Source organism: Struthio camelus, chromosome 3, assembly GCF_040807025.1.
Source record: "Struthio camelus isolate bStrCam1 chromosome 3, bStrCam1.hap1, whole genome shotgun sequence".
Lineage (NCBI taxonomy): Eukaryota > Metazoa > Chordata > Aves > Struthioniformes > Struthionidae > Struthio > Struthio camelus.
This window is the reverse complement of record NC_090944.1, coordinates 23,222,417-23,243,587: the sequence shown is the minus strand read 5'-3', so window position 1 is coordinate 23,243,587 and position 21,171 is coordinate 23,222,417. Positions and strand designations below refer to the sequence as shown.

Here is a 21,171-nt window from a genome sequence, read left to right as displayed (position 1 = left end):
TTGTGATCTCTCCTTCACATACTTTCTTCTATTCCCTTTGTTTTATTGTGTTGCCTGAACTAGAACTAAAAGTTACTTAGACTGAGAATGTTTGATTACTGCATTATGGTTAGCTTTATATTCCATTTTCAGGCTATATCTTTATGATATCCATTTATATAACTAATTTCTTATTATTTAATAAGTTTACTGTAATTTACAGTGTGTTATAAAATCATTTGAATTCATGCATTAGTCAGGCATGTACTTACTTTTAATGATCCCTACATATTCTTTAAAACAGCTCTCAGTGGCATTGCTTGTTAACAATTCATTACTAATGTATTTTGTAAAATATGTCCTAAAATAAGTTATTAATGAATTTAGCTGCACCTAGTAATTATTTCATAAATATTAATAAAGCACATGCACACACACATGCACACACATGCTTCATATCCACTCATATTGAGTAGCTAGTGGTCCATATCAAGCTATCATCAGCTAAATTTATGGTTATTATATTTTCAAGTTTAGTGAGAATATGAAACAAAAACTATTTTAGAAAATTGTCATTCACTGAAAGTGGCATAGAAATCAATGCAATTTTTCACATAAACCAAGACAAATAGTCTTGATTTACAGAAAAAAAATCTCTCTAATCTACTTTATAGAATGAAAAGGACAAACAACAAATAATCTGTGCTATAGAGGAAGGAAAAAATGGCGCTAATATTGCTTTACTCGTCAAGAACACTCTTTCATTACTTGGTATTCCAGCCTGGTCTCTGCTCTTGTACCTTCTTTGTACGGGTTGTAGAATTCACGTCAGAAACGCCACTAGCTAACCAGGCTCCTATTTGTTAACCACACTACGGTACAAGCAGGGCCTGAGGAAGCAGCCCCTCAGCAATCTAAACCATGGGCAGAGGTGGTCTGCAGTGTGTCCCACCACCCTGGGATGCCAGCCATCACTGTGAGGCTCCACCACACCTACAGGAACAGGCAGCAGCCTCCTCCCTGCCCTTTGGCCAGGTTTCTTCCAGTAAGAAGCACGGCCCAGTGGGGGCTGGTGGCAAGAGAGGGAAGGTGCAAACCCAGATCTTATCCAGGGATAGGCCGTGGTTTAGATGTAGACTTCGTCATGTAAATAGACTGTGTAGATAAAATTAAGAGAGGAAGCAGCTGCAGGAAAGGGATTAAATACCTTTGCGGAAGCTACAGAGAAGGACACTAATACATCTGGGAGCGCTACCTTGAACCCAAGCCACAAACCTGTGGCTCCCCTCCTGAGCTGGGCAGAACTACCATGTTCATACTGGTATGCACGGTAGGACAAATCGTAATCCCATAAGGCTATATAGGCAAATGCTGAATGCTAGGAGAAACATAGGAAAAGATCTTTTCTGCCAAACTGAAAAGCAGCTAGGCTGCCACTTTCTGGAATGACTTCTGTAGCACTTTTCAGATACCCCTACCACCAGAAAGGGAAACAGTAGGAAACAGTAGAATATGAAAGTATAAAATAACAGTCCATGCTTCTGTTCCTCATATGGGGTGCCAACCCCCAACTCCTGCCCAGCCAGAAAACCATGCAAATTTTAGTTCCATAGAACAGGGAATGGACAAGAGGCAGGAGCAGAAGTTGCTTTGTATTGTGAATGATGGGAAGTGAGGTCAGATCTACGTACGTTAACTTTGAGCTCTTTTGTTGTTGTTATTTTGTAATGGGGTAACATTTTAACACTCTGGTCATACAGAGTCATTTTAATCATTTAATAGATTACAATTTTTTGACAATCAACCATTTTGCTAAATTTCATACCACCTATATTGCATATATTGATAATACTGCAAAAGAGCAAGGCATCTGTTATTGTATTACAGAGAAAAAAAACCTAGCAAAGAGAATTAAAAATGTCACAAAAATTATTAATGGTATTATTAATAGCCAGGTCCTTGTCACAACACATTATAACATTTCCTTTGGAGACATTATAATGTATCATGGGGAATGGACAAGATGACCTAATAGATCTTTTCTATCTCTCTTCTCACATAATCATGTCAATCAGCACTATAGAGTCATAGTAATTTATACTTCCCATTGCTTCCAGACTAAATTATTGTAATTCAGTCTTGTAAAGTAGATCAAAAAACTGCAAGTGCAGCATCATTGTGTTCATCTTGCCTGGAGGCACTGTTTGCAGAGTTACAATAAAGGTGGGGACCTGTTTTACCTAACATTAATGAAAGAGATGCTTGGGCCTGACCTTGCCCTTATTCAGAGTCAGACTCTCCTTGACGTGGACACCTATTTTTAGCTGACTTTGCCTTTTTTGCAAAGCTGTTCAGGAGCCAGAAGAGTTCCCCTATGGATGTGTCCCATGTGTAAAGGATTTTATTATTAGTTTACCTAGGCTAATCGTCTTTCTTGGGTAGAAATAAAGTACGAACATATGAAAATCAAGGACAACATTTTATCTTAATGGTTATCACTTGAAAATATTATTTTTCTTAGTGGATATTGTATTTTCAAGTATATATCTCTGCAGTTCCAGTATATAAATTGGTTATTGCAAGCCCTAAATTATGTTTAAATGCTACCTATTGTCAGTTTTATTAGGTTTCAGTTGGTCTTTATTTAAGACGAAAATTTATAAAACTCGTTAGTCACATAATCAGAATTAATATGAAGGTCAGTTTTAGCAGAATCTAAATTATTTAGAATCCTTTATTTTTTCCAAGTTTCCTTAAATGTGGAATCTATTCTTTCATTTCTGCATTTGAGTTAAGAATAGACATAAAAATTCTGTGAGTTTAAGGCGCTGAAAAAACTAGGACTGGGAAACATAGAACTAAGCCTTTTTCTAATGCAAGAGATCTTAATCTTTTCCAGTGTACCTACTTAATCTTTTGATACACAACATTTTTTATACAAATAAACTATATCCAGCCTTCTGCAAAGTTTCAGCACTTTAGTAACTCTTACGATTTCCTGAAATGACAATTTTGCAGAGGAAGTAGTTAAATCAGGGCAGAATAATTTTATATGCTAAAATATATAGCAAGCAAAACATGAAGTCAGGTATTTGAAAGCCAATCAATTTCTTTTCAATTTTTCCCATGTCACCACAGGGTGTTTTTAGATGAACTGTATTTTTTTATTAAGGAATGTATTATTAAATTTTTTGTCATAGTATATCTTTTATTTCATACATGATATCATAAATTTAATCCGTATCATAATTTTGTAGTCCGTCAGTTACTGCATGTCTCTCCCTTACCCACATTGTCAGCAATCTCAAGGAAAAGTCACAGCTGGACAATTTTATCTTAACGTACCTTCCAATAACTACAAAACAGCAAGATTTCTTAAACTGCAGGATACAGAGGTTATCTTTGTGTGTAGAGAGGCTCCAATATTCCCACAAATCCGACGCTGACAAAACAAATCTCTCTCACAATTTCAAAACTTTCTTTACAAGTGATAAAATGTCTGAAAATCTGTTTTGCAGATTGAAAGAGCTGATGATGATTTATCTATACAGCACTTTCCCGTAGTAAGCGTTATTTGTCCTGAAGCATTAGCTGGAGGCAAATATTCTAATTTTCAGTTAGACTGTGGACAGAATTACGTCTCCAATGTTAGCCTGGCATCTGCAAATTATGAAACATTGTTGAAATTCAAACTTTTTAATTGTGACATGCATTCAAATATTCCTAATACAACCTCCTTGTGCAGGCAATGGCTTTGTCATCTTATGACTCTGCAGTAACAAAAAACTGTAAGAAAAATGTTCCCATTTCCATAGTTTGAGGTATCTGTGATCACAGAGAAAACAGTGCCCTTTTTCAATATATTACACGTTTTCTCAGTTAAAAAGAAGGGAATATCTTGTTTACAATAAAAAAAGCTTTTCTTCTACAAAACCGGGATCATTTTAGGCATGAGTGAGTCTTGAAAAACATATTCAATTTCCTGTCAGAATTAAGCAAGGAATATGATGGAATATGGATTGTATTATGGGACTGTTTTGTTAGTTCTAGCACAATCACACAATCACCTTGTGGTTTTGCCTGTTTTCACACTTTTTAGCAACAAAAAGTCAAGTTTTGTTCCTGGAAGTTATACCGGAATGATTTTGATGGCCTGCTCTGTTTGCATGCTGTCTTACCTCCAATAGTCCACCCAAAACACTATGAAATATCTTGTGTGTAAACAACAGTGGCCATTATAGTAAAGACTTTCATGGTTTGTGTAGGAGTGAGCCTTGAATAACTGAAAATACAGACATCACAGGCTGAACCTTGGAACCTCTGTCCTTTCTGAACAGGGTACCGACCTGATGGAACTACAGAAGGCAAAGAATAGTGGTGGCACAAGGACACACAACCATATGGAGATTTAAGACAGAAATTGGGAGACTTCTAACAAACATAGCCAAAAACAAAACAATGCAAAACAAAACAAAAGGTTATGATGCATTAGAGCCAGACCTTATACTCTGGGGCCTAAAATGGGATTTCACTGAAAATTAGGTACGTAAGTAGACGGGTCTGACAGCAGTAGTCCACGTTCCTACAGCTGCCCAGCCTGGAGACGTGCACATTCACTCAGCACCACAAGGGCTCCTCCACGTATAAATTTAAATACTTATGTATGTACAGGAGAGCCCTAGTCTAAGGAAAGAAGTACCAAAGTCCTACTTTGGTCCTTTTTCAGGGAGACGTCAGAAGGACACCTAAACTCCAAGGCCTGGGAAGGTCTCTTGGAGTCAGAAATACTGTGAGCATGAACAAGGCAGGGATGAGGTCAGCACAAAACGTAACAGCTAGAGGAAGAGAAGGAGCCTGACAGTACTCACAGGAAGACATGAGAAGTCAGATGCTCGAGCTTTGGGACTTCCGGCAGTCGGAAGTGATTTAAATCTATATCTCCTTCCCTCCTTGATCTAGTGATCCCATGATTAACTTGCAGAGCCAGGGGTTGGTCACCTTCTGGTGTGCAAATTGTAACAAAGGGCACAATGCAGAAGGTGCACAGTGTTGTGGTGGTTGGAACACACCACTGAAAGGAGGCAGAGGTGGGTTCCAGTCCCTCTTCCCCTGGCTGCTAGTATGGTTTATGCTGGTCAAAAGCTAAATTTCAGGAAGCAGGAATCAAAAGCAGGTTTCTAATCTCAGTGTTACAATCCCTAAGCCCTTAAACGGTACCTAGCACCTAGAAGTGCCCACGACCTTTCTTTGGCACCAAGGACAACAGATGCGGAGAGGATCGTGTCCATGCTATTTACCTTCTATGGTGGGGCGGCTGTGTGTAAAATGCCTAATGGGAATAGTCATGGACTGTGATCAAACCAGCATCCCGAAATTATGTGGGAAAGCAGTTCCAAAGTGTGCCTGAGACTGGTCTCAAAACTGAGCAGTATAGATGACCAACTTCCAGCCTCCAGAGTGCTTCTCTTCCACTCCTTAACCACTTTGTATGCATATACCTTCATTAACTGCCTGAATCTATACCTACCCATGGGCGAAGCAAACAACCAAGTGCAAAGGAGTGAGTTCTGCCTGTAATCAGCAAAAAACCTTATCTTTTTGTTAAATAACAAAACTGACTATTTCTAGGATTATTCTGATTTCTGATTTCTTTCTCTAGAGACCTACGTGCAATATATAGATTAATTATACATAAAATTGCCTGTATTGATTTCTCATTTTTCCAAACCAGGAGCTCAGCTTAATCAAAAAAAAAAAAGTTATCTTTCATTGAAAGTCTGTGCGACTCTGGCCCTACTGGGTCAGATTTTAAAGGTCTTTAGCTGACACAAACCAGATTGGAGCCTGTGAGATTTTCAGAGGGTCCTTGGTACTGAGCTATCCTTTATTTCACGGTTGAGAAAAATCCCATGAGGCACCATTTTGATATTTAGAGACAAGTACTTTTACAAATCTGATCCCTTAGCACTTTTGAACGTATTGTTCAGCAGCTATAAACACAGAACACCAATACCTTTTGCGTTGCACCAATAGCATTTGTTAGGCCTTACCTAACATAATTTATTCTACAAGAAACCAGCCTCTGAAATATGATGTTAAACTGAAACCTCTGATTTATTTGATGTCATTAGCTGTTTGCTGAGAATACGATCATCATTCATCAGTTCTAAATTTCTCTTCAGATTCTTATTTCCTGTGTTTTTCCATAGAATGGCTCATGTAGTCCCTATTTACTTTCATCCTTGACAAAAAAAAGTTTAATCCTTTCTGTATTCAATTAGCTATATTAATGCTTGGATAATTATAATCTTTGAAAAACATTTAAGGCTGTGTTTTAGTCGTCTACAGGAAATTAATTTTAACTAATACTGACACTCCTAAGTCAAATTTCTGTACTGCTTTGTTGCTTTTAGGCAATTCCTCACTTGCCCGGTTTGGTATCAGGCATAGAAGACTGTATTGAGTCACTGCTCATTTGAGTGTTAAAATTCAATTTACAGTTGCACAGATGTTCTGGGATCCTTTGAATTTAATGAGGATGACTCACACAGATGAGTAAAGAGGATGGACTTTGAGGCCTCTAATGCTTTCTGAGATCAATGCATCCCAGATGAAAATCATTCAGCTCAGTCCATGCTATCATCCTGCACTGCCCATTATCTTCTTTGTCATCTTTGCTTGTCTTGATGCTTAAAATAGGTGTATTTCAAAATGAGCAGGTTTTAGTGACCATTACCTGACTAACAATAATGAGACGACATTTCCTGCCTTGTATCTACATTCTATTGCTAACGATTTGGATCAGCCCTTGAAAAGTTTTGTTTTATTAAGTCATTCTTTAAGTAGAGAAGGCAGCATATTATGCATGTAATCTTACTTTGTTAGTAAAATTAGATTATTTTCATGTTTCAGAATCATCATTTTATTTTTTTAGAAGAACAATTAAAAGTAGCTTGTAATATATCCTGTCTGTGCATATGCATCTGCAAACATTGCAGAATATTAGGAAAAAAAAATATATAACATTTTATGCATCAGTGGCGTTGTCTCATGTGGAGCTGTGTGTGCGGTATCACCACATGATCAGAAATGATACTACTGAATTAGTCAGAGTTATGGAAAGGAGATGAGAAATTGCATGAAAATTGTCTCTATGGACAGAGATTGAAAACCTTGGAATTATTTGGAAAGTAGAATAATAAGAGAAGACAAAATAAAGTATATCAAATCACAGGAAATGAATTTTGAAAGAAGTTGGATCGGGACCTTTTGTTTCTCCATCTAATAATGGGGAAGCAAAGTATGAATTCAGTGAAATTTGAAGAACAATTGAAATAGAAAGGGATGCATATAGGACACAATGTTACCATACTCCTTGGAACTCGTTGTCTCAGGATATTTTTAAGGCCAAGAATTTCACAAGGAGTGAAGACAAACTAAGTATCTAACAAGAAAGTTTAGAGTTGTAAAAGTTAGTGCTACAACATGTTGGGAAAGAAAGCTTTATTTCAAGGTTTAATCCAATTTTTAGCTATGATACTGAAGAGGAGATATAGAAAGGATTAGAATACACTTTTATTTTCCCATGGTAATCTAGTACCTTTAAACATCTGGTACTGCTTATTGTCAGAGATGGGATCTTGGACTAGATGGTCTCTCGTGTGAAAACGAATATCAAATCCATTGCCTAGTTTCATAACAGCCATTTGTGGATACAATGGCATTGTCTCAGACCACCTCCTTCATGACAATCCCTCTGCCTCCTCCTTCCCTACAGGGAGAATTTTCCTTCTCTCTAGAGCTATGGAGGTGCCTTGGCAGCAAAGCTGTATTGCCCTGCTGCCAGGAAAAGCAGATACACCTAAAGAAATGTACAGCAACTTCCAAAACAAGCTGTAACATAAAAATAGGGAAAGGAAGAGCCAGAAGAGCAGGGCCAGATGGATCTATTTTCCTGTCTCTTCACTTCTTTTAAGGGACCTCCTTATTTCAAATATAAATGAGATGGGGGGCTGGAACTTTTTTCCTGGATATAACCTCGGGAAACTGTTTATTATATTTAAGCCCTGAAAAAGCAGCTTATATTCCATTCTCCTTTTGGCAGGGGGTACCTTTTGTTCCTTACAAGTATTTGCTGTCTGTCATATTCAGCGTAATAAATAATGAGCTGAAATCAACCCAGACTAAGTCTAAACAAGGCAATATCAATAACCAGAATGAGAGTGAAGCCGTTTATTAGTTCTTCTCAGAAATGATACACTAAGGGGCAGCTTCATAGCACATGAATAAAGCTCCCCATTTCCTATCTACAACTTCACAATACCAAATATTTGTTGTAGCCTCTTACTCTTGCCTGTCTCATTCTGGCTGATGTCCAAGGTAGTCTAAAAATAATCTTTAACTGGCTGTATTTCAGCCTCAGGCTGATGAAGGATTTATTGATCTTCCAGTTTGTGCCACAGCTGATTGTCATTGTGATGTGATGCATATATGTAAGTGAGAAAGAGAGAGTGATAGAGAGAGATTTTTCACCATCTTGTACATGCTGAGGAACTTTCACTTCTTTTTGTTTTATCTCAGTCCCTCATGTTTCAGAATCATCATTTTATTTTTTTAGAAGAACAATTAAAAGTAGCTTGTAATATATCCTGTCTGTGCATATGCATCTGCAAACATTGCAGAATATTAGGAAAAAAAAATATATAACATTTTATGCATCAGTGGCGTTGTCTCATGTGGAGCTGTGTGTGCGGTATCACCACATGATCAGAAATGATACTACTGAATTAGTCAGAGTTATGGAAAGGAGATGAGAAATTGCATGAAAATTGTCTCTATGGACAGAGATTGAAAACCTTGGAATTATTTGGAAAGTAGAATAATAAGAGAAGACAAAATAAAGTATATCAAATCACAGGAAATGAATTTTGAAAGAAGTTGGATCGGGACCTTTTGTTTCTCCATCCATCCGATGGATCCATTTTCCTGTCTCTTCACTTCTTTTAAGGAGGTTATTTCAAACACAAATGAGACGGGAGGCTGGAACTTTTTTCCTGGATATAACCTTGGGAAACTGTTTATTGTATTTAAGCCCTGAAAAAGCAGCTTATATTCCATTCTCCTTTTGGCAGGGGGTATCTTTTGTTCCTTACAAGTATTTATTGTCTGTTATATTTAGTATAATAAATAATGAGCTGAAATCAACCCAGACTAAGTCTAAACAAGGCAACACCAATAACCAGAATGAGGGTGAATCCATTTATTAATCCATTTATCCTCGTGACCTGGCTTTCTCATTATGGCTTCATTGCAAGAAAGTAGGTTAGAGAGTCATTTCTGCCAGGCAGCTCAATTTCTGCTCAGATTTTGAGAAAGTCTTTGTCAAAAGAGTGTGTAAGACCCCTCAAAGAGGGCAGAAATGTCCAGAACACACAAGTCAAAGGTATGATGAGTTTTGGTCATTTTATGGCATTGTCTGAACTGAGGAAGAAGGCAGCTGATGTGAAAGATATTTATGTTGATAAGCAGCTCTTCAGGAGAGTTCGTTGACTGTTTAGCAGCCCAGAATCCTTGTTGCTCCCAGAGGTGTGGGAACATGTACTTCCCAGCAGTGGTCCTGCTGTTCCTCCCTATGGCAAGGAAGGAAAGTCCTGCCACTTCAATAGGCCCTTCACTGCTCCTGTGGCAGGCGATGTCTCCTGTTACTGTCCATGAGATTGTTGTTGCTCTTATATCAAAGTGCAGCCATATGCTTGGCCAAATGAAGCTTCTTAATCAACCTAATGGGTTAATTAACCAGATACACTATAGTATCTAAGCCTTCTCTTTTAAAATACTAGTGCTAAATATGCTGGTCGTATAATGCCCATGGTAGTCTAGATCATAAAGTAAAATAGTAGCCTGGTTTATTGTAATATTCGGTTTAGGATTTCCTGGACTACTGAAAGAAAAAGGCATACGGAAATGTAACTAGTTAAACTATGCTAAGAAGGTTGGTAGAGATATCAACCCTAGTCCACAATCCTGTTTGTGAATTTCATATACAGCTTGAGGAAAGGAATGACTGGTCTACTAATGATTGCATTTATCTTGACCAATAAGAAAAATACTTTATTAAACAAGAAGAAGGGCAGCCACTTTGGAGACAAATCCAATTTTGGGTTAATTGTTTTTTTGCGTCACAGAATTGTTGTGGTGTAAGCAACCTCCTTTATTTTTCCTGCAGGGACCAAATGTGATAGTGTTCTATATTCAGCTTGTTGTTATACTTTTATGTGTTCTTTTTTCCAGGGCTTTGATAACATGAATCATTCTTGGCTCATACAATTTTAGTCTTTCAAGACTGAAAGGTACTAAATGTCTCCTAAAAGTTCAAAAGAACAAATGCACTCAGTGCATTTCAGAAAGCGCTGAGTCCATCTGAGAGCTGGCAACAGTGGTTTTTCATTGGTTATTTTGGTACTGCATTTCACTGGCTTTTGTGGTAGTTAATGTTATCATATTTTTGCAGGTACTTACTGGAGAAGCTAGAAAGTAACTCTTCAGATAATCTGGAAGCTTTCTGATGATTTTCATTGAAGAAATTAGCTTGATCCAAGCCAAGCAGCACTGTAAACATGCTTTTTTTTGTATGAGGATAGCAAATGGAGCTTAGCTGCGACGACATATTCATGAGTTGTGTACATATATATATACTAGCAGCTTAAGCAACTCCAGAGCCCAGGCACTGTCTGTATACTCTTATCATGGTTCCCAGCATAATTTTGGCCCAGGCCAACTACTGCTGTTCCCAACAATTCCCAGGACCTAGCACAGGCTAGCGACTGTTTCCAATACGCTGTCTGGAGACAGCTACCCTCTTTGGAAACGTAGCATGGGCATGTCTGGGTCATGCCACTGGTTTCAGAGCCAAAAAATCAGTCTTGGCATTGTTAAGTTTATTACTATAGATGTAGTGTCTGTGACCAAGAGCATAAAAATCACATGGCCCATTAATCCCAACCTAATAGCTCAGACAATCACTTGGGAGGATTCCAGGCCCTGCTCCCTGCAATATATGCACAGTTTCCTTAAAAAAAAAAAAAATGCATGATATAGGATCAAAACAATGTAACTTCCTCTTTATGTACCTGACCCACTAGGTTGTGGGGTCAGGTCATCTCTTGGCCTCTCTCTATCTGTCCCCAGGTCTACAGTGTCTGAACTTCAGCAGTGTGCACTTAGTGCCTTGCAGAGATGCTAGCTGGGGTCCTGGAAAGAGTATAAGCTGCGTCAGCAGGGCACGGTGCCCAGACTGATTAGTTCTGCCATGTTGATGCAGCTTTGCTGCTTCCTGTTCCACAGCTAGGACATTTGGAAGCATCTAAAATATCATTGCATTGCATAGATGTAGGGACAAACAGGCAGCTACTCAAAAATGCAAATGTGCACAGCACGAAAAACAGTTATAGACATCCTGGTTTTGCATATGTATACACTGTGCTTATATTTCGGAGAGCAATGGGAGAGTCAGAAGCGGCTGCTGCACGCAGTCCACTCAGAACAGCTTGACTAAATCACGGATATTAATTTCAAAGCAATATATTTTTCATCTAGCTAAATCTACCCATTTGCTTTACCTGCCAGGGTTTCTTACTCCATGCAGTAATAAGAAGGCTGCTAGCTCTTATGTTCCTACCTAGATTACAGAATCGAGGAAAAGGGAGGCTCAGGCCCGTATTTCCAAAGAAGGTTTCTAATTTTGCATTCTACAGTCCCCTAAGGTACCCTTAAAGTACTGATATTATAATTACCATTGAAGATACTGGGAACTCCGGCTGAAGTTTAGCTCCCTGGTAACATTGGCTCCTCAATCCAGGAACTAAAGACCAGCATGCGTGCCCCAGCAGCAGATAATACCATCATGCCAGTTGGTTTTGACTGCTTAGTGTGCCACTTCACTGCAGCTGCACTTGAGACACCTGGCTGCTGGTTGGGCCATACCCTTCCTTGTAGTGTTCAGTCCTGGGCTTTTTGGCCTTGCCTTGGATCTTTCAGTGAGTGTCATCTGTACCTTATCTGGCTTTAGGCCATATTACATTCATAATTCTTTTAATTACATTTTAAGAGATAGATTAATGTCATTCTTACTTTGACAGCTCATTTCTGCCCTCCCTTAGTGAGGATTCAGACACAAAACAACTGACTGAGCATTTGACACAAGTAAGAAACTGTCTGCAGGGGGAAGAGGGGGAAGGAGAGGGTGGAAGAAGGAGGATATCACATGCTGATATTTTAGAAACTTTCTTTTCTGGCAGTAGGTCCGTACTAGAAGAATTTCTGCTCCTCTAAACACTTATTCCCACCTTCACAGAATATTTCCTGCCAAACCAGCTGCTATTCTAATTATAGCACATTTTTTACTGTTTTTTTTTCTCCACCAAAAATGATTACTAAAGGTGTTTACTAGGAAAAAAATAGAAACCTTACTTCAACTTTGGCCTTCTTTAACTATGGCAATTAGCGCCAACCTTCTTTCCAGCCTATTTTTAACCATAGGTTTTAGCCTGACAACCTACCTCCAGGTTGTGCCCATCTCTTACGGGTGCTTCAAGCTCTCATAGGCTCAGGTATCCCAAACTGAACACTCTGCTTCCATACTTGAGGAGAATTTTGGCTTGAATGACTTTCTCAGAGCCATATAGCATTTTAACAGCTGACCTGGGAACAGGATAGGACAGCACTTGAGTTGCTCTCCCTTTCCTTCTGAATGTCATTTGCTTTTCTCTGCTGTTATCTATCTCTTTTTAGAGTAAAATCAGGATCATAAGACCATGTAGTGACTCAGATTTATGATACACAATGAGTTCCATTAACTCAGATAGCTGTGCACAGCTGGAACAATATAGTGGGACTAGATATGAGCGTGTGCAGAAGCAGAATTATTTAAAAAATGGAGGAAGAAATGATATGATATTGTATATAACTTGTCAGGATTCATTTTTAAAGTATCTGTCAAAAGCCTCACACTATTTCATAGAATCCAGGGAAGCAGGAAGAGTGGGGGGGGGGGGGTAAAAAGAAATCAAATTGACTATTCTGCACAGCACTGCAGATCTAGCATAAAGCTATACTGTAGTCTCATGTCCTGAGACTTCAGATAATTCCATTAACCTCCAAACTGGTTTTGTCTCTGGAATTTTCATTTGAAATAACCTGCACTGAGATTTCACAGTTCACTGATTATTAGAAGCCAGAGCTGTTACAGTATTATGTCTGAGAACAATAACATGATTTGCAGCATATGTGAGGTATATTCTGAAACCACTGTCCTGATGTCAATAGCAAGATTAAGATTCACTATGGGCTGGTGAAGCTTTTATTAATGGAACAGTATTGGAAATGGATCTATAAGTTTGCTGTACCTAGGCATAATTTAGCTATATGTATATACACTTATATATTATACACACACACACACACACACACACACACACACACACACATACACACACAAATATACATCTTAAACAACAAAGACAGTAAAATTCTAACCTTAATTAAAATGGAGTAAATCCAAAGCAGCTTCAGCACACAAATAAACATACTGTGAACTTGCATTTCTATTAACTGAGATGAGAATTTGGCTTAGTAAATACGAATTTACTTTAACATTTGATCTAAGATTATACTTTACTATTGTATATTTTCTTTTTCAGCAGAAAAATATGCTCTCTTGTGAATCATGGCCATAAGACCTCAGTCCTCAGAGACATCTGCCAATGGACCTCTCACTTTCTTTTGGCAATGACTAAATGGAAAACAGGAATCCCAAGGTGAGTGCACTGAGCATATGCTTGCCCCCGGGGAAATGTGTAGTCATGAGAATAGCTGCCATCTAAGTCTCTGAACTATTAGCTAAAATCATTTATTCAAAAGAAAAAATATTTTTCTTAAAAAACTTTTGCCATCCTCTCTCACTTTTTTTTTTTTCCCTCTTGCTATAGTTAGAGGGCACTATTTTCCTTCAAAGCTGTTAGGCTGCTAGTAGGCTGCTGTATGTTATAAAGGTAATATGACTATGCTATACAGTAGAACCAGATTGATTGGCAAGAAACATAAACCTATCAAAAGAGAAAATCAAGCAGGCTGATAGCTCTGCTGTCAAGGCAGATTTATCTTTCATTGCAGCCTTGGCGGTCCCACTGCCTGGGATGAAAAAGCTAAAATTCTGTTGTGATCATCACAAGGATCTTTAGTCAATGGGAGAATTTTACATTAAAATTTGTTTTGAATAAGAACTAGATTTTTGAAAACCCACAACTTTTTCTCATTCTCCTGGAAAATGTTCTTCCTCTCCTGCCCACTAAAATCACTCAGCGTTTCCCAAATATCTCTCCTGGCATTGCTGCATATTTGATACGAAATTGTCAAATCTCCTTATTCACTTTTCACACTAGGGTAGTAATACTGATTTTATGCCCACCTCTTCACTTACCCCCAGTAAATGAAATGGGAACCATACTCTAAATTTCTGCTTAAAATTATTTCCTTTGTCTTCCATCTTTCACAGATAAGCTCTAGAATTTAAAGAAATACAGACATATTCTCTTAGCTTGTCTTTAGGGTTGCTGGGTCACTTTCGCTTCACTCTCTTTGCAGAGGCGCCTTACCTACAGCCTATGTAGCTCTTTATGTACTGCTTTCCCTCAGCATATTAAGCATATTCCCCTGGGGCACTATGGGATCTGGATACAAGCTCTGTATATATGGATTGCTTAGACTGCTCTTGAGCTTCCAGAAATGCTTTAAAATCACCAAATCACAGAATCACAGAATCGTTTAGGTTGGAAGGGACCTCTGGAGATTATCTAGTCCAACCTCCCTGCTCAGGCAGGGTCACCTAGAGCATATTGCCCAGGATCACATCCAGACGGCTTTTGAATATCTCCAGCGAAGGAGACTCCACTACCCCTCTGGGCAACCTGTTCCAGTGCTCTGTCACCCTCACAGGGAAGGACTTTTTCCTCAGGTTCAGGTGGAACTTCCTGTGGTTCAGTTTCTGCCCGTTGCCTCTTGTCCTGTCACTGGGCACCACGGAGAAGAGGCTGGCCTCATCCTCTTGACACTCCCCCTTCAGATACTTGTACACGTTGATCAGATCCCCTCTCAGTCCTCTCTTCTCCAGGCTGAACAGGCCCAGCTCTCTCAGCCTTTCTTCAGAGGAGAGATGCTCCAGTCCCCTAAATCATCTTTGGAGCCCTCCGCTGGACTCTCTCCAGGAGTGCCATGTCTCTCTTGTACTGGGGAGCCCAGAATTGGACACAGTACTCCAGGTGAGGCCTCCCCAGGGCTGAGCAGAGGGGCAGGATCACCTCCCTCGACCTGCTAGCAGCACTCTGCCTCACGCACCCCAGGATCCCAGTGGCCTTCTTGGCCACAAGGGCACACTGCTGCCTCATGCTTAACTTGTTGTCCACCAGCACTCCCAGGTCCTTCTCTGCAGAGCTGCTTTCCAGCAGCCCAGCCCCCAGCTTGTCCTGGTACGTGGGGTTATTCCTCCTGAGGTGCAGGACCTTGCACTTGCCTTTGTGGAACTTCAGGAGGTTCCTCTCCGTCCAGCTCTCCAGCTGCCCAGGATCCTCTGAATGGCAGCACAGCCTTCTGGTGTGTTAGCCTCTCCCCCAGTTTAGTCTCATCAGCAAACTTGTTGAGGGTGCACTCTGTCCCTTCCTCCAGGTCACTGATGAATACACTGAACAAGACTGGACCCAGGACTGACCCCTGGGGGACACCGCTAGCTCCAGGCCTCCAACTTGACTCTGCACCACTGACCACAACCCTCTGAGCTCTGCCATCCAACCAGTTCTCAATCCACCTCACCGTCCACTCATCGAGCCCACACTTCCTGAGCTTACCTAGGAGGATGTGATGGGAGACAGTGTCCAAAGCCTGGCTGAAGTCCAGGGAGACAACATCCACTGCTCTGCCCTCATCTACCCAGCCAATCATTCCGTCATAGAAGGCTATCAGATTGGTCAAGCATGATTTCCCTCTGGTGAATCCGTACTGACTTCTCCTGATCACCTTCTTGTCCTCCAGATGCTTAGTGATGACCTCCAGGATGAGCTGTTCTATCACCTTTCCAGGGATGGAGGTGAGGCTGACAGGCCTGGAGTTTCCTGGCTCCTCCTTCTTGCCTCCTTCTTTCCCATAAAATGATCTACATCTACTTTAGCTTGCTTAAAACCTAAATGACAATATTAAGCCAGCACTCAAGACTAAAGTCCTGGCTCTCCACATAGTACTGTGTGAGTGCAAAAATTAGCCATGACCATGTCTGAAAATCAACTCAGAAATCAAACCCCTTTAAGCAAATCTTCACTCTCCCATCTGGCTGATCGTACTTTAAATCCTAGTATCACTTCCAGAGGGGTAAAAGTGGAGTCCTAGATTCAAAGCAACCAAAGCTAGAGTAAAGGACACATATGGGAATGCATACTTCAGATGTATATACTCCACCTAAGGCTCTGGCACGCTTGTCCTATCTAATCATAGATTTATTAACGTGGATAGCAGATGTTCTCCTTACCTGGAAAAATGAAATCCTGTAGTAGGCACTGGGGCGCAGAGAAGGCTTGTTTAAAGCATATCTAACACGACCTGAAAGAAACAAAGCAGCTCAGCATATAGCTACCGTTGTTCTATTTCTCACAAGATTTAGAGTTAAGGCGTTAGAGAATAACGTTTCCTTCTCCTTCGTATTTCCTCAGCTTGAGTCCAGCACAGTCCATGAAGTTAGACTGCTTGAAAATAACACAATCTCATATCAATGAAATACAAAATTCCACAAAGATTTTTACTAAGTGGTTTCCAAATAGCATTTTTCCCCAATGTATGTATTATTTTAAAACATTCCATATATATTTAGTCTCCTCTACTGTTAAAAGATCTTTAGGAACAGATCACAGAAAAGGAAATGCAGTGAAATGTAAGGTGTAGCTCAAATGCCTGGAAATTAACCCCATGCCAGGAAAAAAATCCAGATCCATCGCTTGAAGGCATGTCTATTTAGAGCTAGCTACTAACATAGAAAATATGATGTAATTTGGTAATGAGATAAGATATGCTAAATCTTGGCTTGGTGGTGTGCTTTCTAGTTCATGCTTACCAAATTTCAGAACTGACAAAACCTTGATGTTGGGTAAAGGGAAAACAATGGATTTTAAGGGGGAAAAAAGAGAGAGAAAGTCATCCTTTATCCTTTAGCAACTCTGAGATATAGCAAGGAAAATCAAAGAGACAGGAGATGTGATACAGATAGAAAAGAGTGGGCTCGGGAGTCGGAGGTGGCGATTTCACTTGAATGTGTCAAATCTCAGTTTACTCTTTTCAGAGTCTCATCTCTGAAATCCAGAGATCACAACTGCTTCTCAACCATAGCGGGATTTCAGTTGCCTTCTGAACCTAAAAGAAAGCGTGTATTTGAGATAAGTCCTAGACAGAAACAATAGATAACAGTTCTGAGCAATTTTTCTAAACTGTTCTGGCATCTGTACATTTGTTAGATGTCATTAAGAACCTAGTTAGGTGAGAGATATACTATTCCCCTGCGGCGTGTGCTATCCACATTAATAAATCTGTGGTTAGATATGACCAATATGTCAGAGTCTCAGCTGGCATATGTACAGTGATGTAGCTATATGGACTCTAGTGAAGCTGTAATAGTTTATATCAGCTGAAAATCTGAACATAATGTTCCACATATTTTAAACATCTTTGCACATCTTACTTTAGCATAGGCCATCTACAATGAAATGCATGTTGCTAAAGATCCACAAAGCCCACTGCTCTTGATATTTCTGCCTATATGACTATTTGTTTCGCTTTCATTACTGTACTCACAAAGCATTTTGGGGATGAAACTTTTGTCTAAGAATGTCTTAAAATAATGGAGGAAAGTGATCTAAAATCCAAATCTGTCTATCTTCTAGTTGTTAAGATAGAACAAGACAGGTGAAAATCTAAGGAAAAAGAAAGGATAAAGGCCAAGGTCACTGATTAAAAGTCTAAGTTTTGCCACCTAGTCATCTGTGCCTCAATTTTTATTGCTTAAGAAAGCACATCTTCCTTTAAAGACAACTTGGCTGGGCTTTGCCTTTCTGTGGCTAAAATGGATTCTTCTGAATTGCCCTTTTCTCTGCCCACAGCCCTAGAAGCAGTTCAGAGATGTACTGACCTGGTTTCCCCCTCAACAGATTTGTTAAAACTGACCTTTTCTTTCCATTATTCTTTAACAATTCTTTGTAGCTTTTGTTTGAATGGATATTCAGACCACTCAAAGGAAGGCAGTCAATCCCCTGTATAAATAGTACACCTGCTTCTTGCAGAGAAGTACCCAGGACCACTAAGACAGCCTCTGGAGTAGCTACAGCTCTAAAGCTGTGATTACTCTATGCTGAAATTTACAACACATACTTGCAACAATTTTCTAATGCTGGGAATGGACATTATCCGTGCAAAGGACAGGTCTAGAATACGGCATCTGAGCTGAGATTTGGGAAGCACTGCTGGTAGAATATTTGCCTTCTGCAAATACCAATCAGATAAGTTTTTTATTATTATTTATTTTTATTTTTGTATCATATTTACCAAAATAGATACTATGTGCAGTATGGTAATATAATTGCTTCTTGGCAAAAGAGAGGTTCTTCTATAGTATTTGTACTTAGTATGTCCATTATGTAGTTGAGTGAGAGTCTATTTAAAATTAAGAGGCAATACATTTCTCACTGAGCATTCAAGCCTCTTTGTCACTGAGTCTATGTTTTCCAGGGAGTCTCTCCGCTGAATTAGTGCACATAGAGCATGGCAATATAGGTCCTTATATTCTATGCCTTAGTGTTTACCTCAGAAGAAGCTTCACTGATGGATTTTGAAGGTGTTGATACACTGAACTATTATTAATATCCTATTAGTAGTTAACATCTGTTTGTACCTAGTTATATCATTCATCTTAATTTTCTTGCTGTTACTGCGGCCGTAAGTTTCTCACTCAGGATTTAAGAACGTGATCACTCTGATCTGATATAGTGGAGCATGTAAATGCCTGCCTAACTGAGGTATACAAGGAACTTATTAAAATACATGGGATATTCTCACACTTAAAGTAAAGGCAATAATTTAGTTAACTAGCCTGGGACCTGGACTATCCATATCTGAGTTCTGCCACAGTTGAAAGAGTATCACCGGGAATGCTTAAAGGATTAGAAAATACGATGTCCAAAGAGATGGGTTAATGTCTACTCATAGAAGAGAAGTTGAAAGGGAGTCTTTAAAGATGTAAAAGGCTGCTACAAAAAGTAAGACTATTCTCCATTTCTACTGGAGATAAGACGTGGATTAATACTGCAACAAGAAAGATTTAGGTTAGATATTAGGAAAGCTTTCTGCATATATGTGCATCATCAGGAGATGATGATGCACTGGAATTGTCACGGCAGCCTGTGGCATTTTTGTCACAGGAGGCCTTTGGGAAATAGGCTAAAGAAATATACTAAAGGAGTGGCTGAGGTATGACTGCTGCTGGCCTGGGACAGCGGGATGGATTAGGTAACCTTCAGGCCCTGTTTTATATATTTTTCTCTGTAAGAATTTGAAGAAGCATAGTCAGATGCCTAAATTCCTATTTACCTTTTTTTCCTCCCCTATAAAGGAGAATAAAAGCATTTGCCCAACCACTAAGGCATTCTGTGAGGACAAATACAATAAGGACTGTTAGCTAGTCAGATGCAATAGCATTTAGTAGGGAACTGGAAAAAATAGATAGTACAGGCAGAAAAAAGTTCAGTTGGTTTGGGAGGGAGTCTGGGCTGGAACTCTGTTATCAGCATCCCTTGGGCTGCCAAGTTTTCAGTGGCAGGAGAATTTAAACACTCGTTTCATTGACTGCTGACTTAGTTCTGTGTGAATTGGATAGGCAGTTCCTAGATCAAGAAGCAAAATGGAAAAGGCCCCAATCCTACAGTCACTTACACACGAAGCTTAATCCACTTGAGGAGAATCATTAATGAGGCTATTCTGATACTTAAGCATAATGATGGATGCAACTGTTTGCGGTGCAAAGTCCGCTCCAGGTTGTACCCAAAGCATCCTGCAATTAGGTGTTAGCTTTTGTCCACAAAGACTGGTTTATCCTCTTAATAAAAAAAAGCAGAATAGCATACTCTGTGGAGCAGACACATGCTGATAGACTTCTGCAGTATGTTACAGCACCTTCACAGACCCTGAAACACTAGAGGATTCAAATAACTGTTTTATATGATAGCTGTTAAACTTTCAAACGGGTTTCAGTACTTGGCATGTTAAACTGAGACACCTGTTTCTTCACTCATAATATGAAGTTGTTAAAGCTCAGAGGTTTCTCTGTTAAAATACGTGCAGCTGATAAACTGTATAGGCTTCACGTTGTTTGATAATGGGCTAATTTGGTCAGCCAGGAGAAGTACCATCTGAATACATCTGCTTGCATTAAAGAGAAGAACTGTGGAATTCATCTGTCCTTTGTGAGACATCTAAAAGTTAGATAGTGATGTTTGAATGAGTCACTTGTAAGCAAGGGAGAAAAATGAGCCCAGTCAAAAGAGTGTTCAGCTCATCCTATGACAGGTCAGATGAAATCTTCTGTCTCATTGAATGCTCACACCAGCTTTTCAAAGAGCTAGAACCAGACAGTGTATATCTGTTTTGCAAGTTATTACCAAGAGGTATATAAAAAAATCTGTTTTTCTATATTCAGTTGCCAGATTTTAATTATTCGTCCTTTTAGTTTTTTGAAGAAGGGATCATCCTTTGAATATAGCCATACAGAAATACCTCTGTGTTTCCCATTGAGCTGAACTCATTCTCTGCAGCATTCCGATATATATATTAAAATAGGCACATCTGCAACCGCACATCAAGCATGTAAGTGTGCACATCTGGCAGGGTGTACGCAAGCAAGATGAGCTTTTTGTTTGTGGCTGCAAATGAATGTTTCTGAACTCATACCTTGATGTCTACAACTTTGTAAGAATTTGCGCACAGATGGCCTGATATAAAAATCAGGCTAAGTAGCTGTTACCGGTGCATTTAAAGATAAATCAGCTTTGCTCCTAGTGTTTCCTGTATGTTTTTAAAAGTTGGAGGGGATGAAAGAAGAGGAACTTAGTTTTA

General features: G+C 39.4%; 1 long non-coding RNA gene across 2 annotated transcripts in view; it reads right to left on the bottom strand.

Moving 5' to 3' along the window:
* The window catches only part of LOC138066550 (uncharacterized), a 123,644-nt gene that overhangs the window by 35,982 nt on the left and 66,491 nt on the right, over positions 1 to 21,171 (bottom strand). For both annotated transcript variants that reach the window (XR_011139862.1, XR_011139863.1), the window contains one exon: positions 16,550 to 16,620. This is a non-coding gene — a long non-coding RNA (uncharacterized lncRNA). The remainder of the gene's footprint in view (positions 1 to 16,549; positions 16,621 to 21,171) is intronic.